The following is a 22,648-nucleotide window of genomic DNA, read 5'->3' as shown; positions in this document are numbered from 1 at the left end:
AGCTTGGGGGAGTAGGAGAGCTTGGGGGAGTAGGAGAGCTTGGGGGAGTGGGAGAGCTTGGGGGAGTAGGAGAGATTGGGGGAGTTGGAGAGCTTGGCGGAGTAGGAGAGCTTGGGGGAGTAGGAGAGCTTGGGTGAGTGGGAGAGCTTGGGGGAGTAGGAGAGATTGGGGGAGTAGGAGAGCTTGGCGGAGTAGGAGAGCTTGGCGGAGTAGGAGAGCTTACCGGAGAAGGATCGTTTACTGGTGTCGGAGAGCTTGGGGGAGTTGGAGAGCTTGGGGGAGTAGACGATCAAATTGGAGTAGGAGAGCTTACCGGAGTAGGAGAGCTTGGAAGAGTAGGAGAGCTTGGGGGATTAGGAGAGCTTACCGGAGTAGGAGAGCTTACCGGATTAGGAGAGCTTGAGGGAGTAGGAAAGCTTGGGGGAGTAGGAGAGCTTGGGGGAGTAGGAGAGCTTGGGGGAGAAGGAGAGCTTGGGGGAGTAGGAGAGTTTGACGGGGTAGGAAAGCTTGGGTGAGTAGGAGAGATTGTGGGAGTAGGAGATCATACCGGAGGAGGAGAGCTTACCGGAGGAGGAGAGCTTGGGGGATTACGAGAGCATGGGGGAGTACGAGAGTTTGGGGGAATACGAGAGCTTGGGGGAGTACGAGAGCTTGGGGGAGTACGAGAGCTTGGGGGAGCAGGAGAACTTGGGGGTGCAGGAGAGCTTGGGAGAGTAGGAGAGCTTACAGGAGTAGGAGAGCTTGGGGGCACAGGAGAGCTTGGGGGAGTAGGAGACCTTGTGGGAGTAGGAGAGCTTGGCGGGTTAGGAGAGATTGGGGGAATAGGAGAGCTTGGCGGGGTAGGAAAGCTTGGGGGATTTGGAGAGCTTGGGGGAGTAGGAGAGCTTGGGGGAGCAGGAGAGCTTGGGTGAGGAGGAGAGCTTGGGGGAGTAGGAGATCATACCGGAGGCGGAGAGCTTACCGGTGGGGGAGAGCTTGGGGGATTACGAGAGCATGGGGGAGTACGACAGCTTGGGGGAGTACGTTGGTTTGGGGAGTAAGAGAGCTTGTGGGAGTAGGAGAGCTTGGGGGATTAGCAGAGCTTGGGGGAGTAGGAGAGCTTGGGGGAGTAGGAGAGCTTGGCGGGGTAGGAGAGCTTGGGGGAGTAGGAGAGCTTGGGGGAGTAGGAGAGCTTGGGGGAGTAGGAGAGATTGGGGGAGTAGGAGAGCTTGGCGGCGTATGAGAGCTTGGCGGAGTAGGAGAGCTTGGGATGTAGGAGAGCTTGGGGGAGTACGAGAGCTTGGGGGAGCAGGAGAGCTTGCGGGGTGCAGGAGAGCTTGGGAGAGTAGGAGAGCTTACCGGAGTAGGATAGCTTACCGGAGTAGTAGAGCTTGGGGGAGTAGGAGAGCTTGGGGGAGTAGGAGAGCTTGGGGGAGTAGGAGAGCTTCGGGGAGTAGGAGAGCTTGGGGGAGTAGGAGAGATTGGGGGAGTAGGAGAGCTTGGCGGAGTAGGAGAGCTTGGCGGAGTAGGAGAGCTTACCGGAGTAGGAGAGTTTACCGGTGTCGGAGAGCTTGGAAGAGTAGGAGAGCTTCGGGGATTAGGCGAGCTTACCGGAGTAGGAGAGCTTACCGGAGTAGGAGAGCTTGGGGGAGTAGGAGAGCTTGGGGGAGTAGGAGAGCTTGGGGGAGCAGGAGAGCTTGGGGGAGTAGGAGAGCTTGGGGGAGTAGGAGAGCTTGGGGGAGTAGGAGAGCTTGGGGGAGTAGGAGAGCTTGGGGGAGTAGGATAGCTTACCGGAGTAGTAGAGCTTTGGGGAGTAGGAGAGCTTGGGGGAGTAGGAGAGCTTAGGGGAGGAGGATAGCTTGGGGGAGTAGGAGAGATTGGGGGAGTAGGAGAGCTTGGCGGAGTATGAGAGCTTGGCGGAGTCGGAGAGTTTACCAGAGTAGGAGAGTTTACCGGTGTTGGAGAGCTTGGAAGAGTAGGAGAGCTTCGGGGATTAGGCGAGCTTACCGGAGTAGGAGAGCTTGGGGGAGTAGGAGACCTTGGGGGAGGAGGAGAGTTTGGGGGAGTATGAGAGCTTGGGGGAGTAGGAGAGCTTGGGTGAGTAGGAGAGCTTGGGCGAGTAGGAGTGCTTGGGGGAGTAGGAGAGCTTGGGGGAGTAGAAGAGCTTGGTAGAGTATGAGAGCTTACTGGAGTAGGATAGCTTACCGGAGTAGTAGAGATTTGGGGAGTAGGAGAGCTTGGGGGAGTAGGAGAGCTTGGGGGAGTAGGAGAGCTTGGGGGAGTAGGAGAGATTGGGCGAGTAGGAGAGCTTGGCGGAGTATGAGAGCTTGGGCGAGTAGGAGAGCTTACCGGAGTAGGAGAGTTTACCGGTGTCGGAGAGCTTGGAAGAGTAGCAGAGCTTCGGGGATTAGGCGAGCTTACCGGAGTAGGAGAGCTTACCGGTGTAGGAGGGCTTGGGGGAGTAGGAGAGCTTCGGGGAGTAGGAGAGCTTGGGCGAGTAGGAGAGCTTGGGCAAGTTGGAGAGCTTGGGGGAGTAGGAGAGCTTGGGTAAGTCGGAGAGCTTGGGGGAGTTGGATAGCTTGGGGGAGTAGGAGAGCTTGGGGGAGTAGGAGAGCTTGGGGGAGTAGGAGAGCTTGGGGGAGCAGGAGAATATACCGGAGTAGGAGAGCGTGGAGGAGTAGGAGAGCTTACCGGATTAGGACAGCTTTCCGGATTAGGAGAGCGTGGAAGAGTAGAAGAGCTTACCGGATTAGGATAGCTTACTGCAGTAGTAGAGCTTGGGGGAGTAGGAGAGTTTGGGGGACTAGGAGAGCGTGGGGGAGTAGGAGAGCTTGGGGGAGTAGGAGAGCTTCGGGGAGTAGGAGAGCTTGGGGGAGGTGAGGAGCTTGGGGGAGTAGGAGAGATTGGGGGAGTCGAAGAGCTTGCCGGAGTAGGAGAGCTTGGCGGAGTAGGAGAGCTTACCGGAGAAGGAGAGTTTACTGGTGTCGGAGAGCTTGGGGGAGTTGGAGAGCTTGGGGGAGTAGACGATCATACTGGAGTAGGAGAGCTTACCGGAGTAGGAGAGCTTGGAAGAGTAGGAGAGCTTGGGGGATTAGGGGAGCTTACCGGAGTAGGAGAGCTTACCGGATTAGGAGAGCTTGGGGGAGTAGGAGAGCTTGGGGGAGTAGGAGAGCTTGGGGGAGTAGGAGAGCTTGGGGGAGTAGGAGAGGTTGGGGAAGTAGGAGAGCTTTGGCGGGGTAGGAAAGCTTGGGGGAGTAGGAGAGCTTGGGGGAGTAGGAGAGCTTGGGGGAGTAGGAGAGTTTGGGGAGTAGGAGAGCTTGAGGCAGTAGGAGAGCTTGGGGGAGCAGGAGAGTTTGGGGGAGTAGGAGAGCTTGGCCGGGTAGGAAAGCTTGGGGGAGTAGGAGAGCTTGGGGCAGTAGGAGAGCTTGGGGGAGTAGGAGAGCTTGGGTGAGTAGGATATATTGTGGGAGTAGGAGATCATACCGGATGAGGAGAGCTTACCGGAGGAGGAGAGCTTGGGGGATTACGAGAGCATGGGGGAGTGCGAGAGCTTTGGGGAATAAGAGAGCTTGGGGGAGTACGAGAGCTTGGGGGAGTACGAGAGCTTGGGGGAGTAGGAGAACTTGGGGGTGCAGGAGAGCTTGGGAGAGTAGGAGAGCTTACCGGAGTAGGAGAGCTTGGCGGGGTAGGAGATCTTGGGGGAGTAGCAGAGATTGGGGGAGTAGGAGAGCTTGGGGGAGTAGGAGAGCTTGGGGGAGTAGGAGAGCTTGGGTGAGTAGGAGAGCTTGGGGGAGTAGGAGTGTTAGGGTGATTAGGAGATCATACCGGAAGAGGATGGCTTACCGGAGGTGGAGAGCTTGAAGGAGGAGGAGTGCTTGGGGGAGGAGGAGAGCTTGGGGGATTACGAGAGTTTGGGGGAGTACGAGAGCTTGGGGGAGTACGAGAGCTTGGGGGAGCACGAGAGCTTGGGGGAGTAGGAGAGCTTCGGGGTGTCGGAGAGCTTGGGAGAGTAGGAGAGCTTACCGGAGTAGGAGATCTTGGGGGCGCAGGATTGCTTGGGAGAGTAGGCATGCTGACTTGAATAGGAGAGTTTGGGAGAGTAGGAGAGCTTCCTGGAGTAGAAGAGCATACCCGTGTAGAAGAGCTTGGCGGTGTAGGAGAGCTTGGGGGAGTAGGAGAGCTTGGGGGAGTAGGAGAGCTTGGCGGGGTAGGAGACCTTGGGGGAGTAGGAGATTTTGGGGGAGTAGGAGAGCTTGGGGGTATAGGAGTGTTAGGGTGATTAGGAGATCATACCGGAGGAGGAGGGCTTACCGGAGGAGGAGAGCTTGAAGGAGGAGGAGAGCTTGAGGGTGCAGGAGAGCTTGGCAGAGTAGGGGAGCATACCGGAGTAGGATAGCTTACCGGAGTAGTAGAGCTTGGGGGAGCAGGAGAGCTTGGGGGAGTAGGAGAGCTTGGGGGAGTAGGAGAGCTTGGGGGAGTAGGAGAGCTTGGGGGAGTAGTAGAGCTTGGGGGAGTAGGAGAGCTTGGGGGAGTAGGAGAGCTTGGGGGAGTAGGAGAGCTTGGGGGAGTAGGATAGCTTACCGGAGTAGTAGAGCTTGGGGGAGTAGGAGAGGTTGGGGGAGTAGTCGAGCTTGGGGGAGTAGGAGAGCTTGGGGGAGTAGGAGAGCTTGGGGGAGTAGGAGAGATTGGGGGAGTAGTAGAGCTTGGGGGAGTAGGAGAGCTTGGGGGAGTAGGAGAGCTTGGGGGAGTAGGAGAGCTTGGGTGAGTAGGAGAGCTTGGGGGAGTAGGAGAGCTTGGGGGAGTAGGAGAGCTTGATGGAGTAGGAGAGCTTGGGGGAGGAGGAGAGCATGGGAGAGTAGGAGAGCTTACCGGAGTAGGATAGCTGACCGGAGTAGTAGAGCTTTGGGGAGTAGGAGAGCTTGGGGGAGTCGGAGAGCTTGGGGGAGTAGGAGAGCTTGGGGGAGTAGGAGAGCTTGGGGGAGTAGGAGAGCTTGGGGGAGTAGGAGAGGTTGGGGGAGTAGGAGAGTTTGGCGGAATAGGAGAGCTTGGCGTAGTAGGAGAGTTTACCGGTGTCGGAGAGTTTGGAAGAGTAGGAGAGCTTCGGGGATTAGGCGAGCTTACCGGCGTAGGAGAGCTTACCGGAGTAGGAGAGCTTGGGGGAGTAGGAGAGCTTGGGGGAGCAGGAGAGCTTGGGGGAGTAGGAGAGCTTTGGGGAGTAGGAGAGCTTGGGGGAGTAGGAGAGCTTGGGTGAGTAGGAGAGCTTGGGGGAGTAGCAGAGCTTGGGGGAGTAGGAGAGCTTGGGGGAGTAGGAGAGCTTGGGGGAGTAGGAGAGCTTGGGGGAGTAGGAGAGCTTGGGTGAGTAGGAGAGCTTGGGGGAGTCGGAGAGCTTGGGGGAGTTGGAGAGCTTGGGGGAGTAGGAGAACTTGGGGGAGTAGGAGAGCTTGGCAGGGTAGGAGAGCTTGGGGGAGTAGGAGAGCTTGGGGGAGTAGGAGATCTTGGGGGAGTAGGAGAGCTTGCGAGAGTAGGAGAGCTTGGGGGAGTAGGAGTGTTAGGGTGATTAGGAGATCATACCAGAGGAGGAGAGCTTACCGGCGCAGGAGAGCTTGGGGGAGAATGAGAGCTTGGGGGAGGAGGAGAGCTAGGGGGTGTACGAGAACTTGGGGGATTACGAGAGCTTGGGGGAGTAGGAGAGCTTGGGGGAGTAGGAGAACTTGGGGGAGTAGGAGAGCTTGGTGGGGTCGGAGAGCTTGGGGGAGTAGGAGAGCTTGGGGGATTAGGAGAGCTTGGGGGAGTACGAGAGCTTGGGGGAGCAGGACAGCTTGGGGGAGTAGGAGAGCTTGGGGTAGTAGGAGAGCTTGCGGGAGTAGGAGAGCTTGGGGGAGTAGGAGAGCTTGGGGTAGTAGGAGAGCTTGGGGGAGTAGGAGAGCTTGGGGGAGTAGGAGAGCTTGGGGGATTACGAGATCTTGGGGGAGTACGAGAGCTTGGGGGAGTACGAGAGCTTTGGGGATTACGAGAGCTTGGGGGAGTATGAGATATTGGGGGAGTAGGAGAGATTGGTGGAGTAGGAGAGCTTGGGGGAGTTGGAGAGCTTGGGGGAGTAGGAGAACTTGGGGGAGTAGGAGAGCTTGGCGTGGTAGGAGAGTTTGGGGGAGTAGGAGAGCTTGGGGGAGTAGGAGAGATTGGGGGAGTAGGAGATCTTGGGGGAGTAGGAGGGCTTGGGTGAGTAGGAGAGTTTGGGGGAGTTGGAGTGTTAGGGTGATTAGGAGATCATACCAGAGGAGAGAGCTTACCGGAGGAGGAGAGCTTGGGGGAGGAGGAGAGCTTGGGGGAGGAGGAGAGCTTGGGGGATTACGAGATCTTGGGTGAGTACGAGAGCTTGGGGGAGTACGAGAGCGTGGGGGTGTACGAGAGCTTGGGGGAGTAGGAGAGCTTGGGGGAGTATGGGAGATTGGGGGAGTAGGAGAGCTTGGGGGAGTTGGAGAGCTTGGGGGAGTAGGAGAACTTGGGGGAGTAGGAGAGCTTGGCGGGGTAGGAGAGCTTGGGGGAGTAGGAGAGCTTGGGGGAGTAGGAGATCTTGGGTGAGTAGGAGAGCTTGGGTGAGTAGGAGAGCTTGGGGGAGTAGGAGTTTTAGGGTGATTAGGAGATCATACCAGAGGAGGAGAGCTTACCGGAAGAGGAGAGCTTGGGGGAGGATGAGAGCTTGGGGGAGGAGGAGGGCTTGGGGGATTACGAGAGCTTGGGGGAGTAGGAGAGCTTGGGGGAGTAGGAGAACTTGGGGGAGTAGGTGAGCTTGGCGGGGTAGGAGAGCCTGGTGGAGTAGGAGAGCTTGGGGAAGTAGTTGAGCTTGGGGGAGTAGGAGAGCTTGGGGGAGCAGGAGAGCTTGAGTGAGTAGGAGAGCTTGGGGGAGTAGGAGATCATACCGGAGGAGGAGAGCTTACCGGAGGAGGAGAGCTTGGGGGATTACGAGAGCATGGAGGAGTACGACAGCTTGGGGGAGTACGAGAGCTTGGGGGAGTAGGAGAACTTGGCTGAGTAGGAGAGCTTGGCGGGGTAGGAGAGATTGGTGTAGTAGGAGAGCTTGGGGAAGTAGGAGAGTTTGGGGGAGTAGGAGAGCTTGGGGGAGTAGGAGAGCTTGGGGGAGTTGGAGAGCTTGGGGGAGTAGGAGAGCTTGGGGGAGTAGAGAGATTGGGGGAGTAGGAGAGCTTGGCTGAGTAGGAGAGTTTGGCGGAGTAGGAGAGCTTACCGGAGTAGCAGAGTTTACCGGTGTCGGAGAGCTTGGAAGAGTAGTAGAGCTTTGGGGATTAGGCGAGTTTACCGGAGTAGGAGAGCTTACCGGAGTAGGAGAGCTTGCGGGAGTAGGAGAGCTTGGGGGAGTTGGAGAGCTTGGGGGAGTAGGAGAGCTTGGGGGAGTAGGAGAGCTTGGCGGAGTAGGAGAGCTTGGCGGAGTAGGAGAGCTTACCGGAGTAGGAGATTTTACCGGTGTCGGAGAGTTTGGAAGAGTAGGAGAGCTTCGGGGATTAGGCGAGCTTACCGGCGTAGGAGAGCTTACCGGAGTAGGAGAGCTTGGGGGAGTAGGAGAGCTTGGGGGAGCAGGAGAGCTTGGGGGAGTAGGAGAGCTTGGGGGAGTAGGAGAACTTGGGGGAGTAGGAGAGCTTGGCGGTGTAGGAGAGCTTGCGGGAGTAGGAGAGCTTGGGGGAGTAGGAGATCTTGGGGGAGTAGGAGAGCTTGGGTGAGTAGGAGAGCTTGGGAGAGTAGGAGTTTTAGGGTGATTAGGAGATCATACCAGAGGAGGAGAGCTTACCGGAAGAGGAGAGCTTGGGGGAGGATGAGAGCTTGGGGGAGGAGGAGTGCTTGGGGGATTACGAGAGCTTGGGGCAGTAGGAGAGCTTGGGGGAGTAGGAGAACTTGGGGGAGTAGGTGAGCTTGGCGGGGTAGGAGAGCCTGGTGGAGTAGGAGAGCTTGGGGAAGTAGGAGAGCTTGGGGGAGTAGGAGAGCTTGGGGGAGCAAGAGAGCTTGAGTGAGTAGGAGAGCTTGGGGGAGTAGGAGATCATACCGGAGGAGGAGAGCTTACCGGAGGAGGAGAGCTTGGGGGATTACGAGAGCATGGAGGAGTACGACAGCTTGGGGGAGTACGAGAGCTTGGGGGAGTAGGAGAACTTGGGTGAGTAGGAGAGCTTGGCGGGGTAGGAGAGATTGGTGTAGTAGGAGAGCTTGGGGAAGTAGGAGAGTTTGGGGGAGTAGGAGAGCTTGGGGGAGTAGGAGAGCTTGGGGGAGTTGGAGAGCTTGGGGGAGTAGGAGAGCTTGCGGGAGTATGAGAGATTGGGGGAGTAGGAGAGCTTGGCGGAGTAGGAGAGTTTGGCGGAGTAGGAGAGCTTACCGGAGTAGGAGAGTTTACCGGTGTCGGAGAGCTTGGAAGAGTAGTAGAGCTTTGGGGATTAGGCGAGTTTACCGGAGTAGGAGAGCTTACCGGAGTAGGAGAGCTTGGGGGAGTAGGAGAGCTTGGGGGAGTTGGAGAGCTTGGGGGAGTAGGAGATCTTGGGGGAGTAGGAGAGCTTGGGGGAGTAGCAAAGCTTGGGGGAGTAGGATAGCTTACCGGAGTAGTAGAGCTTGGGGGAGTAGGAGAGCTTGGGGGAGTAGGAGAGATTGGGGGAGTAGGAGAGCTTGGGGGAGTAGGAGAGCTTGGGGGAGTAGGAGAGCTTAGGGGAGGAGGAGAGCTTGGGAGAGTAGGAGAGCTTACTGGAGTAGGATAGCTGACCGGAGTAGTAGAGCTTTGGGGAGTAGGAGAGCTTGGGGGAGTCGGAGAGCTTGGGGGAGTCGGAGAGCTTGGGGGACTAGGAGAGCTTGGGGGAGTAGGAGAGCTTGGGGGAGTAGGAGAGCTTGGGGGAGTAGGAGAGATTGGGGGAGTAGGAGAGCTTGGCGGCGTATGAGAGCTTGGCGGAGTAGGAGAGCTCACCGGAGTAGGAGAGTTCACCGGTGTCGGAGAGCTTGGAAGAGTAGGAGAGCTTCGGGGATTAGGCGAGCTTACCGGAATAGGAGAGCTTACTTGAGTAGGAGAGCTTGGGGGAGTAGGAGACCTTACCGGAGTAGGAGAGTTTACCGGTGTCGGAGAGCTTGGAAGAGTAGGAAAGCTTCGGGGATTAGGCGAGCTTCCCGGAGTAGGAGAGCTTACCGGAGCAGGAGAGCTTGGGAGAGTAGGAGAGCTTACCGGAGTAGGATCGCTTACCGGAGTAGTAGAGCTTTGGGGAGTAGGAGAGCTTGGGGGAGTAGGAGAGCTTGGGGGAGTAGGAGATCTTGGGGGAGTAGGAGAGATTGGGGGAGTAGGAGAGCTTGGGGGAGTAGGAGAGCTTGGGGGAGTAGGAGAGCTTGGGGGAGTAGGAGAGCTTGGGGGAGTAGGAGAGCTTGGGGGAGTAGGAGAGCTTGGGTGAGTAGGAGAGCTTGGGGGAGAAGGATAGCTTGGGGGAGTAGGAGAGCTTGATGGAGTAGGAGAGCTTGGGGGAGTAGGAGAACTTGTGGGAGCAGGAGAACTTACCGGTGCAGGAGAGCGTGGAAGATTAGGAGAGCTTACCGGAGTAGGAGAGCTTTCCGCAGTAGGAGAGCGTGGAAGAGTAGGAGAGCTTACCGGAGTAGGATAGCTTACTTTAGTAGTAGAGCTTGGGGGAGTAGGAGAGTTTGGGGGAGTAGGAGAGCTTGGGGGAGTAGGAGAGCTTGGGGGAGTAGGAGAGCTTGGGAGAGTGGGAGAGCTTGGGGGAGTCGGAGAGATTGGGGGAGTTGGAGAGCTTGGCGGAGTAGGAGAGCTTGGGGGAGTAGGAGAGCTTGGGTGAGTGGGAGAGCTTGGGGGAGTAGGAGAGCTTGGGGGAGTATGAGAGCTTGGTAGAGTAGGAGAGCTTGGCGGAGTAGGAGAGCTTACCGGAGAAGGATCGTTTACTGGTGTCGGAGAGCTTGGGGGAGTTGGAGAGCTTGGGGGAGTAGACGATCATACTGGAGTAGGAGAGCTTACCGGAGTAGGAGAGCTTGGAAGAGTAGGAGAGCTTGGGGGATTAGGAGAGCTTACCGGAGTAGGAGAGCTTACCGGATTAGGAGAGCTTGAGGGAGTAGGAAAGGTTGGGGTAGTAGGAGAGCTTGGGGGAGTAGGAGAGCTTGGGGGAGAAGGAGAGCTTGGGGGAGTAGGAGAGTTTGACGGGGTAGGAAAGGTTGGGTGAGTAGGAGAGATTGTGGGAGTAGGAGATCATACCGGAGGAGGAGAGCTTACCGGAGGAGGAGAGCTTGGGGGATTACGAGAGCATGGGGGAGTACGAGAGTTTGGGGGAATACGAGAGCTTGGGGGAGTACGAGAGCTTGGGGGAGTACGAGAGCTTGGGGGAACAGGAGAACTTGGGGGTGCAGGAGAGCTTGGGAGAGTAGGAGAGCTTACCGGAGTAGGAGAGCTTGGGGGCACAGGAGAGCTTGGGGGAGTAGGAGAGCTTGTGGGAGTAGGAGAGCTTGGCGGGTTAGGAGAGATTGGGGGAGTAGGAGAGCTTGGCGGGGTAGGAAAGCTTGGGGGATTTGGAGAGATTGGGGGAGTAGGAGAGCTTGGGGGAGCAGGAGAGCTTGGTTGAGGAGGAGAGCTTGGGGGAGTAGGAGATCATACCGGAGGCGGAGAGCTTACCGGTGGGGGAGAGCTTGGGGGATTACGAGAGCATGGGGGAGTACGACAGCTTGGGGGATTAGCAGAGCTTGGGGGAGTAGGAGAGCTTGGGGGAGTAGGAGAACTTGGCGGGGTAGGAGAGCTTGGGGGAGTAGGAGAGCTTGGGGGAGTAGGAGAGCTTGGGGGTGTAGGAGTGTTAGGGTGATGAGGAGATCATACCGGAGGAGGAGGGCTTACCGGAGGAGGAGAGCTTGAAGGAGGAGGAGAGCTTGGGGGAGGAGGAGAGCTTGGGGGATTACGAGAGCTTGGGGAGTACGAGAGCTTGGGGGAGTAGGAGAGCTTGGGGGAGTAGAGAGATTGGGGGAGTAGGAGAGCTTGTCGGAGTAGGAGAGTTTGGCGGAGTAGGAGAGCTTACCGGAGTAGCAGAGTTTACCGGTGTCGGAGAGCTTGGAAGAGTAGTAGAGCTTTGGGGATTAGGCGAGCTTACCGGAGTAGGAGAGCTTACTGGAGTAGGAGAGCTTGCGGGAGTAGGAGAGCTTGGGGGAGTTGGAGAGCTTGGGGGAGTAGGAGAGCTTGGGGGAGTAGGAGAGCTTGGCGGAGTAGGAGAGCTTGGCGGAGTAGGAGAGCTTACCGGAGTAGGAGATTTTACCGGTGTCGGAGAGTTTGGAAGAGTAGGAGAGCTTCGGGGATTAGGCGAGCTTACCGGCGTAGGAGAGCTTACCGGAGTAGGAGAGCTTGGGGGAGTAGGAGAGCTTGGGGGAGCAGGAGAGCTTGGGGGAGTAGGAGAGCTTGGGGGAGTAGGAGAACTTGGGGGAGTAGGAGAGCTTGGCGGGGTAGGAGAGCTTGCGGGAGTAGGAGAGCTTGGGGGAGTAGGAGATCTTGGGGGAGTAGGAGAGCTTGGGTGAGTAGGAGAGCTTGGGAGAGTAGGAGTTTTAGGGTGATTAGGAGATCATACCAGAGGAGGAGAGCTTACCGGAAGAGGAGAGCTTGGGGGAGGATGAGAGCTTGGGGGAGGAGGAGTGCTTGGGGGATTACGAGAGCTTGGGGGAGTAGGAGAGCTTGGGGGAGTAGGAGAACTTGGGGGAGTAGGTGAGCTTGGCGGGGTAGGAGAGCCTGGTGGAGTAGGAGAGCTTGGGGAAGTAGGAGAGCTTGGGGGAGTAGGAGAGCTTGGGGGAGCAGGAGAGCTTGAGTGAGTAGGAGAGCTTGGGGGAGTAGGAGATCATACCGGAGGAGGAGAGCTTACCGGAGGAGGAGAGCTTGGGGGATTACGAGAGCATGGAGGAGTACGACAGCTTGGGGGAGAACGAGAGCTTGGGGGAGTAGGAGAACTTGGGTGAGTAGGAGAGCTTGGCGGGGTAGGAGAGATTGGTGTAGTAGGAGAGCTTGGGGAAGTAGGAGAGTTTGGGGGAGTAGGAGAGCTTGGGGGAGTAGGAGAGCTTGGGGGAGTTGGAGAGCTTGGGGGAGTAGGAGAGCTTGCGGGAGTAGGAGAGATTGGGGGAGTAGGAGAGCTTGGCGGCGTATGAGAGCTTGGCGGAGTAGGAGAGCTCACCGGAGTAGGAGAGTTCACCGGTGTCGGAGAGCTTGGAAGAGTAGGAGAGCTTCGGGGATTAGGCGAGCTTACCGGAATAGGAGAGCTTACTTGAGTAGGAGAGCTTGGGGGAGTAGGAGACCTTACCGGAGTAGGAGAGTTTACCGGTGTCGGAGAGCTTGGAAGAGTAGGAAAGCTTCGGGGATTAGGCGAGCTTCCCGGAGTAGGAGAGCTTACCGGAGCAGGAGAGCTTGGGAGAGTAGGAGAGCTTACCGGAGTAGGATCGCTTACCGGAGTAGTAGAGCTTTGGGGAGTAGGAGAGCTTGGGGGAGTAGGAGAGCTTGGGGGAGTAGGAGATCTTGGGGGAGTAGGAGAGATTGGGGGAGTAGGAGAGCTTGGGGGAGTAGGAGAGCTTGGGGGAGTAGGAGAGCTTGGGGGAGTAGGAGAGCTTGGGGGAGTAGGAGAGCTTGGGGGAGTAGGAGAGCTTGGGTGAGTAGGAGAGCTTGGGGGAGAAGGATAGCTTGGGGGAGTAGGAGAGCTTGATGGAGTAGGAGAGCTTGGGGGAGTAGGAGAACTTGTGGGAGCAGGAGAACTTACCGGTGCAGGAGAGCGTGGAAGATTAGGAGAGCTTACCGGAGTAGGAGAGCTTTCCGCAGTAGGAGAGCGTGGAAGAGTAGGAGAGCTTACCGGAGTAGGATAGCTTACTTTAGTAGTAGAGCTTGGGGGAGTAGGAGAGTTTGGGGGAGTAGGAGAGCTTGGGGGAGTAGGAGAGCTTGGGGGAGTAGGAGAGCTTGGGGGAGTGGGAGAGCTTGGGGGAGTCGGAGAGATTGGGGGAGTTGGAGAGCTTGGCGGAGTAGGAGAGCTTGGGGGAGTAGGAGAGCTTGGGTGAGTGGGAGAGCTTGGGGGAGTAGGAGAGCTTGGGGGAGTATATGAGCTTGGTAGAGTAGGAGAGCTTGGCGGAGTAGGAGAGCTTACCGGAGAAGGATCGTTTACTGGTGTCGGAGAGCTTGGGGGAGTTGGAGAGCTTGGGGGAGTAGACGATCATACTGGAGTAGGAGAGCTTACCGGAGTAGGAGAGCTTGGAAGAGTAGGAGAGCTTGGGGGATTAGGAGAGCTTACCGGAGTAGGAGAGCTTACCGGATTAGGAGAGCTTGAGGGAGTAGGAAAGCTTGGGGTAGTAGGAGAGCTTGGGGGAGTAGGAGAGCTTGGGGGAGAAGGAGAGCTTGGGGGAGTAGGAGAGTTTGACGGGGTAGGAAAGGTTGGGTGAGTAGGAGAGATTGTGGGAGTAGGAGATCATACCGGAGGAGGAGAGCTTACCGGAGGAGGAGAGCTTGGGGGATTACGAGAGCATGGGGGAGTACGAGAGTTTGGGGGAATACGAGAGCTTGGGGGAGTACGAGAGCTTGGGGGAGTACGAGAGCTTGGGGGAACAGGAGAACTTGGGGGTGCAGGAGAGCTTGGGAGAGTAGGAGAGCTTACCGGAGTAGGAGAGCTTGGGGGCACAGGAGAGCTTGGGGGAGTAGGAGAGCTTGTGGGAGTAGGAGAGCTTGGCGGGTTAGGAGAGATTGGGGGAGTAGGAGAGCTTGGCGGGGTAGGAAAGCTTGGGGGATTTGGAGAGATTGGGGGAGTAGGAGAGCTTGGGGGAGCAGGAGAGCTTGGTCGAGGAGGAGAGCTTGGGGGAGTAGGAGATCATACCGGAGGCGGAGAGCTTACCGGTGGTGGAGAGCTTGGGGGATTACGAGAGCATGGGGGAGTACGACAGCTTGGGGGAGTACGAGAGTTTGGGGAGTAAGAGAGCTTGTGGGAGTAGGAGAGCTTGGGGGATTAGCAGAGCTTGGGGGAGTAGGAGAGCTTGGGGGAGTAGGAGAACTTGGCGGGGTAGGAGAGCTTGGGGGAGTAGGAGAGCTTGGGGGAGTAGGAGAGCTTGGGGGTGTAGGAGTGTTAGGGTGATGAGGAGATCATACCGGAGGAGGAGGGCTTACCGGAGGAGGAGAGCTTGAAGGAGGAGGAGAGCTTGGGGGAGGAGGAGAGCTTGGGGGATTACGAGAGCTTGGGGAGTACGAGAGCTTGGGGGAGTAGGAGAGCTTGGGGGAGTAGAGAGATTGGGGGAGTAGGAGAGCTTGGCGGAGTAGGAGAGTTTGGCGGAGTAGGAGAGCTTACCGGAGTAGCAGAGTTTACCGGTGTCGGAGAGCTTGGAAGAGTAGTAGAGCTTTGGGGATTAGGCGAGCTTACCGGAGTAGGAGAGCTTACCGGAGTAGGAGAGCTTGCGGAAGTAGGAGAGCTTGGGGGAGTTGGAGAGCTTGGGGGAGTAGGAGAGCTTGGGGGAGTAGGAGAGCTTGGCGGAGTAGGAGAGCTTGGCGGAGTAGGAGAGCTTACCGGAGTAGGAGATTTTACCGGTGTCGGAGAGTTTGGAAGAGTAGGAGAGCTTCGGGGATTAGGCGAGCTTACCGGCGTAGGAGAGCTTACCGGAGTAGGAGAGCTTGGGGGAGTAGGAGAGCTTGGGGGAGCAGGAGAGCTTGGGGGAGTAGGAGAGCTTGGGGGAGTAGGAGAACTTGGGGGAGTAGGAGAGCTTGGCGGGGTAGGAGAGCTTGCGGGAGTAGGAGAGCTTGGGGGAGTAGGAGATCTTGGGGGAGTAGGAGAGCTTGGGTGAGTAGGAGAGCTTGGGAGAGTAGGAGTTTTAGGGTGATTAGGAGATCATACCAGAGGAGGAGAGCTTACCGGAAGAGGAGAGCTTGGGGGAGGATGAGAGCTTGGGGGAGGAGGAGTGCTTGGGGGATTACGAGAGCTTGGGGGAGTAGGAGAGCTTGGGGGAGTAGGAGAACTTGGGGGAGTAGGTGAGCTTGGCGGGGTAGGAGAGCCTGGTGGAGTAGGAGAGCTTGGGGAAGTAGGAGAGCTTGGGGGAGTAGGAGAGCTTGGGGGAGCAGGAGAGCTTGAGTGAGTAGGAGAGCTTGGGGGAGTAGGAGATCATACCGGAGGAGGAGAGCTTACCGGAGGAGGAGAGCTTGGGGGATTACGAGAGCATGGAGGAGTACGACAGCTTGTGGGAGTACGAGAGCTTGGGGGAGTAGGAGAACTTGGGTGAGTAGGAGAGCTTGGCGGGGTAGGAGAGATTGGTGTAGTAGGAGAGCTTGGGGAAGTAGGAGAGTTTGGGGGAGTAGGAGAGCTTGGGGGAGTAGGAGAGCTTGGGGGAGTTGGAGAGCTTGGGGGAGTAGGAGAGCTTGCGGGAGTAGGAGAGATTGGGGGAGTAGGAGAGCTTGGCGGAGTAGGAGAGTTTGGCGGAGTAGGAGAGCTTACCGGAGTAGGAGAGTTTACCGGTGTCGGAGAGCTTGGAAGAGTAGTAGAGCTTTGGGGATTAGGCGAGTTTACCGGAGTAGGAGAGCTTACCGGAGTAGGAGAGCTTGGGGGAGTAGGAGAGCTTGGGGGAGTTGGAGAACTTGGGGGAGTAGGAGAGCTTGGGGGAGTAGGAGAGCTTGGGGGAGTAGGAAAGCTTGGGGGAGTAGGATAGCTTACCGGAGTAGTAGAGCTTGGGGGAGTAGGAGAGCTTGGGGGAGTAGGAGAGATTGGGGGAGTAGGAGAGCTTGGGGGAGTAGGAGAGCTTGGGGGAGTAGGAGAGCTTAGGGGAGGAGGAGAGATTGGGAGAGTAGGAGAGCTTACTGGAGTAGGATAGCTGACCGGAGTAGTAGAGCTTTGGGGAGTAGGAGAGCTTCGGGGAGTCGGAGAGCTTGGGGGAGTAGGAGAGCTTGGGGGAGTAGGAGAGCTTGGGGGAGTAGGAGAGCTTGGGGGAGTAGGAGAGATTGGGGGAGTAGGAGAGCTTGGCGGCGTATGAGAGCTTGGCGGAGTAGGAGAGCTCACCGGAGTAGGAGAGTTCACCGGTGTCGGAGAGCTTGGAAGAGTAGGAGAGCTTCGGGGATTAGGCGAGCTTACCGGAATAGGAGAGCTTACTTGAGTAGGAGAGCTTGGGGGAGTAGGAGACCTTACCGGAGTAGGAGAGTTTACCGGTGTCGGAGAGCTTGGAAGAGTAGGAAAGCTTCGGGGATTAGGCGAGCTTCCCGGAGTAGGAGAGCTTACCGGAGCAGGAGAGCTTGGGAGAGTAGGAGAGCTTACCGGAGTAGGATCGCTTACCGGAGTAGTAGAGCTTTGGGGAGTAGGAGAGCTTGGGGGAGTAGGAGAGCTTGGGGGAGTAGGAGATCTTGGGGGAGTAGGAGAGATTGGGGGAGTAGGAGAGCTTGGGGGAGTAGGAGAGCTTGGGGGAGTAGGAGAGCTTGGGGGAGTAGGAGAGCTTGGGGGAGTAGGAGAGCTTGGGGGAGTAGGAGAGCTTGGGTGAGTAGGAGAGCTTGGGGGAGAAGGATAGCTTGGGGGAGTAGGAGAGCTTGATGGAGTAGGAGAGCTTGGGGGAGTAGGAGAACTTGTGGGAGCAGGAGAACTTACCGGTGCAGGAGAGCGTGGAAGATTAGGAGAGCTTACCGGAGTAGGAGAGCTTTCCGCAGTAGGAGAGCGTGGAAGAGTAGGAGAGCTTACCGGAGTAGGATAGCTTACTTTAGTAGTAGAGCTTGGGGGAGTAGGAGAGTTTGGGGGAGTAGGAGAGCTTGGGGGAGTAGGAGAGCTTGGGGGAGTAGGAGAGCTTGGGGGAGTGGGAGAGCTTGGGGGAGTCGGAGAGATTGGGGGAGTTGGAGAGCTTGGCGGAGTAGGAGAGCTTGGGGGAGTAGGAGAGCTTGGGTGAGTGGGAGAGCTTGGGGGAGTAGGAGAGCTTGGGGGAGTATGAGAGCTTGGTAGAGTAGGAGAGCTTGGCGGAGTAGGAGAGCTTACCGGAGAAGGATCGTTTACTGGTGTCGGAGAGCTTGGGGGAGTTGGAGAGCTTGGGGGAGTAGACGATCATTCTGGAGTAGGAGAGCTTACCGGAGTAGGAGAGCTTGGAAGAGTAGGAGAGCTTGGGGGATTAGGAGAGCTTACCGGAGTAGGAGAGCTTACCGGATTAGGAGAGCTTGAGGGAGTAGGAAAGCTTGGGGGAGTAGGAGAGCTTGGGGGAGTAGGAGAGCTTGGGGGAGAAGGAGAGCTTGGGGGAGTAGGAGAGGTTGACGGGGTAGGAAAGCTTGGGTGAGTAGGAGAGATTGTAGGAGTAGGAGATCATACCGGAGGAGGAGAGCTTACCGGAGGAGGAGAGCTTGGGGGATTACGAGAGCATGGGGGAGTACGAGAGTTTGGGGGAATACGAGAGCTTGGGGGAGTACGAGAGCTTGGGGGAGTACGAGAGCTTGGGGGAGCAGGAGAACTTGGGGGTGCAGGAGAGCTTGGGAGAGTAGGAGAGCTTACCGGAGTAGGAGAGCTTGGGGGCACAGGAGAGCTTGGGGGAGTAGGAGAGCTTGTGGGAGTAGGAGAGCTTGGCGGGTTAGGAGAGATTGGGGGAGTAGGAGAGCTTGGCGGGGTAGGAAAGCTTGGGGGATTTGGAGAGATTGGGGGAGTAGGAGAGCTTGGGGGAGCAGGAGAGCTTGGTTGAGGAGGAGAGCTTGGGGGAGTAGGAGATCATACCGGAGGCGGAGAGCTTACCGGTGGGGGAGAGCTTGGGGGATTACGAGAGCATGGGGGAGTACGACAGCTTGGGGGAGTACGAGAGTTTGGGGAGTAAGAGAGCTTGTGGGAGTAGGAGAGCTTGGGGGATTAGCAGAGCTTGGGGGAGTAGGAGAGCTTGGGGGAGTAGGAGAACTTGGCGGGGTAGGAGAGCTTGGGGGAGTAGGAGAGCTTGGGGGAGTAGGAGAGCTTGGGGGTGTAGGAGTGTTAGGGTGATGAGGAGATCATACCGGAGGAGGAGGGCTTACCGGAGGAGGAGAGCTTGAAGGAGGAGGAGAGCTTGGGGGAGGAGGAGAGCTTGGGGGATTACGAGAGCTTGGGGAGTACGAGAGCTTGGGGGAGTACGAGAGCTTGGGGGAGTACGAGAGCTTGGGGAGTACGAGAGCTTGGGGGAGTACGAGAGCTTGGGGGAGTACGAGAGCTTGGGGGAGCAGGAGAGCTTGGGGGGTGCAGGAGAGCTTGGGAGAGTAGGAGAGCTTACCGGAGTAGGATAGCTTACCGGAGTAGTAGAGCTTGGGGGAGTAGGAGAGCTTGGGGGAGTAGGAGAGCTTACCGGAGTAGGAGAGCTTGGGGGAGTAGGAGAGCTTGGGGGAGTAGGAGAGCTTGGGGGAGCAGGAGAGCTTGGGGGAGTAGGAGAGCTTGGGGGAATAGGAGAGCTTGGGGGAGTAGGAGAGCTTGGGGGAGTAGGAGAGCTTGGGGGAGTAGGATAGCTTACCGGAGTAGTAGAGCTTTGGGGAGTAGGAGAGCTTGGGGGAGTAGGAGAGCTTGGGGGAGGAGGATAGCTTGGGGGAGTAGGAGAGATTGGGGGAGTAGGAGAGATTGGCGGAGTATGAGAGCTTGGCGGAGTCGGAGAGCTTACCAGAGTAGGAGAGTTTACCGGTGTTGGAGAGCTTGGAAGAGTAGGAGAGCTTCGGGGATTAGGCGAGCTTACCGGAGTAGGAGAGCTTGGGGGAGTAGGAGACCTTGGGGGAGGAGGAGAGTTTGGGGGAGTATGAGAGCTTGGGGGAGTAGGAGAGCTTGGGTGAGTAGGAGAGCTTGGGCGAGTAGGAGTGCTTGGGGGAGTAGGAGATCTTGGGGGAGTAGAAGAGCTTGGTAGAGTAGGAGAGCTTACTGGAGTAGGATAGCTTACCGGAGTAGTAGAGCTTTGGGGAGTAGGAGAGCTTGGTGGAGTAGGAGAGCTTGGGGGAGTAGGCGAGCTTGTGGGAGTAGGAGAGATTGGGCGAGTAGGAGAGCTTGGCGGAGTATGAGAGCTTGGCGGAGTAGGAGAGCTTACCGGAGTAGGAGAGTTTACCGGTGTCGGAGAGCTTGGAAGAGTAGCAGAGCTTCGGGGATTAGGCGAGCTTACCGGAGTAGGAGAGCTTACCGGTGTAGGAGTGCTTGGGGGAGTAGGAGAGCTTCGGGGAGTAGGAGAGCTTGGGCGAGTAGGAGAGCTTGGGCAAGTTGGAGAGCTTGGGGGAGTAGGAGAGCTTGGGTAAGTCGGAGAGCTTGGGGGAGTTGGATAGCTTGGGGGAGTAGGAGAGCTTGGGGGAGTAGGAGAGCTTGGGGGAGTAGGAGAGCTTGTGGGAGTAGGAGAGCTTGGTCGAGTAGGAGAGCTTACCGGAGTAGGATAGCTTACCGGTGTAGTAGAGCTTAGGGGAGTAGGAGAGCTTGGGGGAGTAGGAGAGCTTGGGGGAGTAGGAGAGCTTGGGGGAGTAGGAGAGATTGCGGGAGTTGGAGAGCTTGGCGGAGTATGAGAGCTTGGCGGAGTAGGAGATTTTACCGGAGTAGGAGAGTTTACCAGTGTCGGAGAGCTTGGAAGAGTAGGAGAGCTTCGGGGATTAGGCGAGCTTACCGGAGTAGGAGAGACTGGGGGAGAAGGAGAGCTTGGGGGAGTAGCAGAGCTTTGGGGAGCAGGAGCTTGGGGGAGTAGGAGAGCTTGGGGGTGTAGGAGAGCTTGGGTGAGTAGGAGAGCTTGGGGGAGTAGGAGAGCTTGGGGGAGTAGGAGAGCTTGGGGGAGTAGGAGAGCTTGGGGGAGTAGGAGAGCTTGGTAGAGTAGGAGAGCTTACCGTAGTAGGATAGCTTACCGGAGTAGTAGAGATTTGGGGAGTAGGAGAGCTTGGGGGAGTAGGAGAGATTGTGGGAGTAGGAGAGCTTGGGGGAGTAGGAGAGATTGGGGAATAGTAGGAGAGCTGGGCGGCGTATGAGAGCTTGGCGGAGTAGGAGAGCTCACCGGAGTAGGAGAGTTCACCGGTGTCGGAGAGCTTGGAAGAGTAGGAGAGCTTCGGGGATTAGGCGAGCTTACCGGAACAGGAGAGCTTACTTGAGTAGGAGAGCTTGGGGGAGTAGGAGACCTTACCGGAGTAGGAGAGTTTACCGGTGTCGGAGAGCTTGGAAGAGTAGGAAAGCTTCGGGGATTAGGCGAGCTTCCCGGAGTAGGAGAGCTTACCGGAGTAGGAGAGCTTGGGAGAGTAGGAGAGCTTGGGGGAGTAGGAGAGCTTGGGGGAGTAGGAGAGATTGGGGGAGTAGGAGAGCTTGGGGGAGTAGGAGAGCTTGGGGGAGTAGGAGAGCTTGGGGGAGTAGGAGAGCTTGGGGGAGTAGGAGAGCTTGGGGGAGTAGGAGAGCTTGGGGGAGTAGGAGAGATTGGGGGAGTAGGAGAGCTTGGGGGAGTAGGAGAGCTTGGGGGAGTAGGAGAGCTTGGGGGAGTAGGAGAGCTTGGGGGAGTAGGAGAGCTTGGGGGAGTAGGAGAGCTTGGGGGAGTAGGATAGCTTGGGGGAGTAGGAGAGCTTGATGGAGTAGGAGAGCTTGGGGGAGTAGGAGAACTTGGGGGAGCAGGAGAACTTACCGGAGCAGGAGAGCGTGGAAGATTAGGAGAGCTTACCGGAGTAGGAGAGCTTTCCGCAGTAGGAGAGCGTGGAAGAGTAGGAGAGCTTACCGGAGTAGGATAGCTTACTTTAGTAGTAGAGCTTGGGGGAGTAGGAGAGTTTGGGGGAGTAGGAGAGCTTGGGGGAGTAGGAGAGCTTGGGGGAGTAGGAGAGCTTGTGGGAGTGGGAGAGCTTGGGGGAGTAGGAGAGATTGGGGGAGTTGGAGAGCTTGGCGGAGTAGGAGAGCTTGGGGGAGTAGGAGAGCTTGGGTGAGTGGGAGAGCTTGGGGGAATAGGAGAGATTGGGGGAGTAGGAGAGCTTGGCAGAGTAGGAGAGCTTTGCGGAGTAGGAGAGCTTACCGGAGAAGGATCGTTTACTGGTGTCGGAGAGCTTGGGGGAGTTGGAGAGCTTGGGGGAGTAGACGATCATACTGGAGTAGGAGAGCTTACCGGAGTAGGAGAGCTTGGAAGAGTAGGAGAGCTTGGGGGATTAGGAGAGCTTACCGGAGTAGGAGAGCTTACCGGATTAGGAGAGCTTGAGGGAGTAGGAAAGCTTGGGGTAGTAGGAGAGCTTGGGGGAGTAGGAGAGCTTGGGGGAGAAGGAGAGCTTGGGGGAGTAGGAGAGTTTGACGGGGTAGGAAAGGTTGGGTGAGTAGGAGAGATTGTGGGAGTAGGAGATCATACCGGAGGAGGAGAGCTTACCGGAGGAGGAGAGCTTGGGGGATTACGAGAGCATGGGGGAGTACGAGAGTTTGGGGGAATACGAGAGCTTGGGGGAGTACGAGAGCTTGGGGGAGTACGAGAGCTTGGGGGAGCAGGAGAACTTGGGGGTGCAGGAGAGCTTGGGAGAGTAGGAGAGCTTGGGGGCACAGGAGAGCTTGGGGGAGTAGGAGAGCTTGGGGGAGTAGGAGAGATTGGGGGAGTTGGAGAGCTTGGCGGAGTATGAGAGCTTGGCGGAGTAGGAGATTTTACCGGAGTAGGAGAGTTTACCAGTGTCGGAGAGCTTGGAAGAGTAGGAGAGCTTCGGGGATTAGGCGAGCTTACCGGAGTAGGAGAGACTGGGGGAGAAGGAGAGCTTGGGGGAGTAGCAGAGCTTTGGGGAGCAGGAGCTTGGGGGTGTAGGAGAGCTTGGGGGTGTAGGAGAGCTTGGGTGAGTAGGAGAGCTTGGGGGAGTAGGAGAGCTTGGGGGAGTAGGAGAGCTTGGGGGAGTAGGAGAGCTTGGGGGAGTAGGAGAGCTTGGTAGAGTAGGAGAGCTTACCGTAGTAGGATAGCTTACCGGAGTAGTAGAGATTTGGGGAGTAGGAGAGCTTGGGGGAGTAGGAGAGATTGTGGGAGTAGGAGAGCTTGGGGGAGTAGGAGAGATTGGGGAATAGTAGGAGAGCTTGGCGGCGTATGAGAGCTTGGCGGAGTAGGAGAGCTCACCGGAGTAGGAGAGTTCACCGGTGTCGGAGAGCTTGGAAGAGTAGGAGAGCTTCGGGGATTAGGCGAGCTTACCGGAACAGGAGAGCTTACTTGAGTAGGAGAGCTTGGGGGAGTAGGAGACCTTACCGGAGTAGGAGAGTTTACCGGTGTCGGAGAGCTTGGAAGAGTAGGAAAGCTTCGGGGATTAGGCGAGCTTCCCGGAGTAGGAGAGCTTACCGGAGCAGGATCGCTTCCCGGAGTAGTAGAGCTTTGGGGAGTAGGAGAGCTTGGGGGAGTAGGAGAGCTTGGGGGAGTAGGAGAGCTTGGGGGAGTAGGAGAGATTGGGGGAGTAGGAGAGCTTGGGGGAGTAGGAGAGCTTGGGGGAGTAGGAGAGCTTGGGGGAGTAGGAGAGCTTGGGGGAGTAGGAGAGCTTGGGGGAGTAGGAGAGCTTGGGGGAGTAGGATAGCTTGGGGGAGTAGGAGAGCTTGATGGAGTAGGAGAGCTTGGGGGAGTAGGAGAACTTGGGGGAGCAGGAGAACTTACCGGAGCAGGAGAGCGTGGAAGATTAGGAGAGCTTACCGGAGTAGGAGAGCTTTCCGCAGTAGGAGAGCGTGGAAGAGTAGGAGAGCTTACCGGAGTAGGATAGCTTACTTTAGTAGTAGAGCTTGGGGGAGTAGGAGAGTTTGGGGGAGTAGGAGAGCTTGGGGGAGTA

This window comes from Pristiophorus japonicus, unplaced genomic scaffold (assembly GCF_044704955.1).
Source record: "Pristiophorus japonicus isolate sPriJap1 unplaced genomic scaffold, sPriJap1.hap1 HAP1_SCAFFOLD_100, whole genome shotgun sequence".
Taxonomy (NCBI): domain Eukaryota; kingdom Metazoa; phylum Chordata; class Chondrichthyes; family Pristiophoridae; genus Pristiophorus; species Pristiophorus japonicus.
This window is presented reverse-complemented; position numbering follows the sequence as displayed.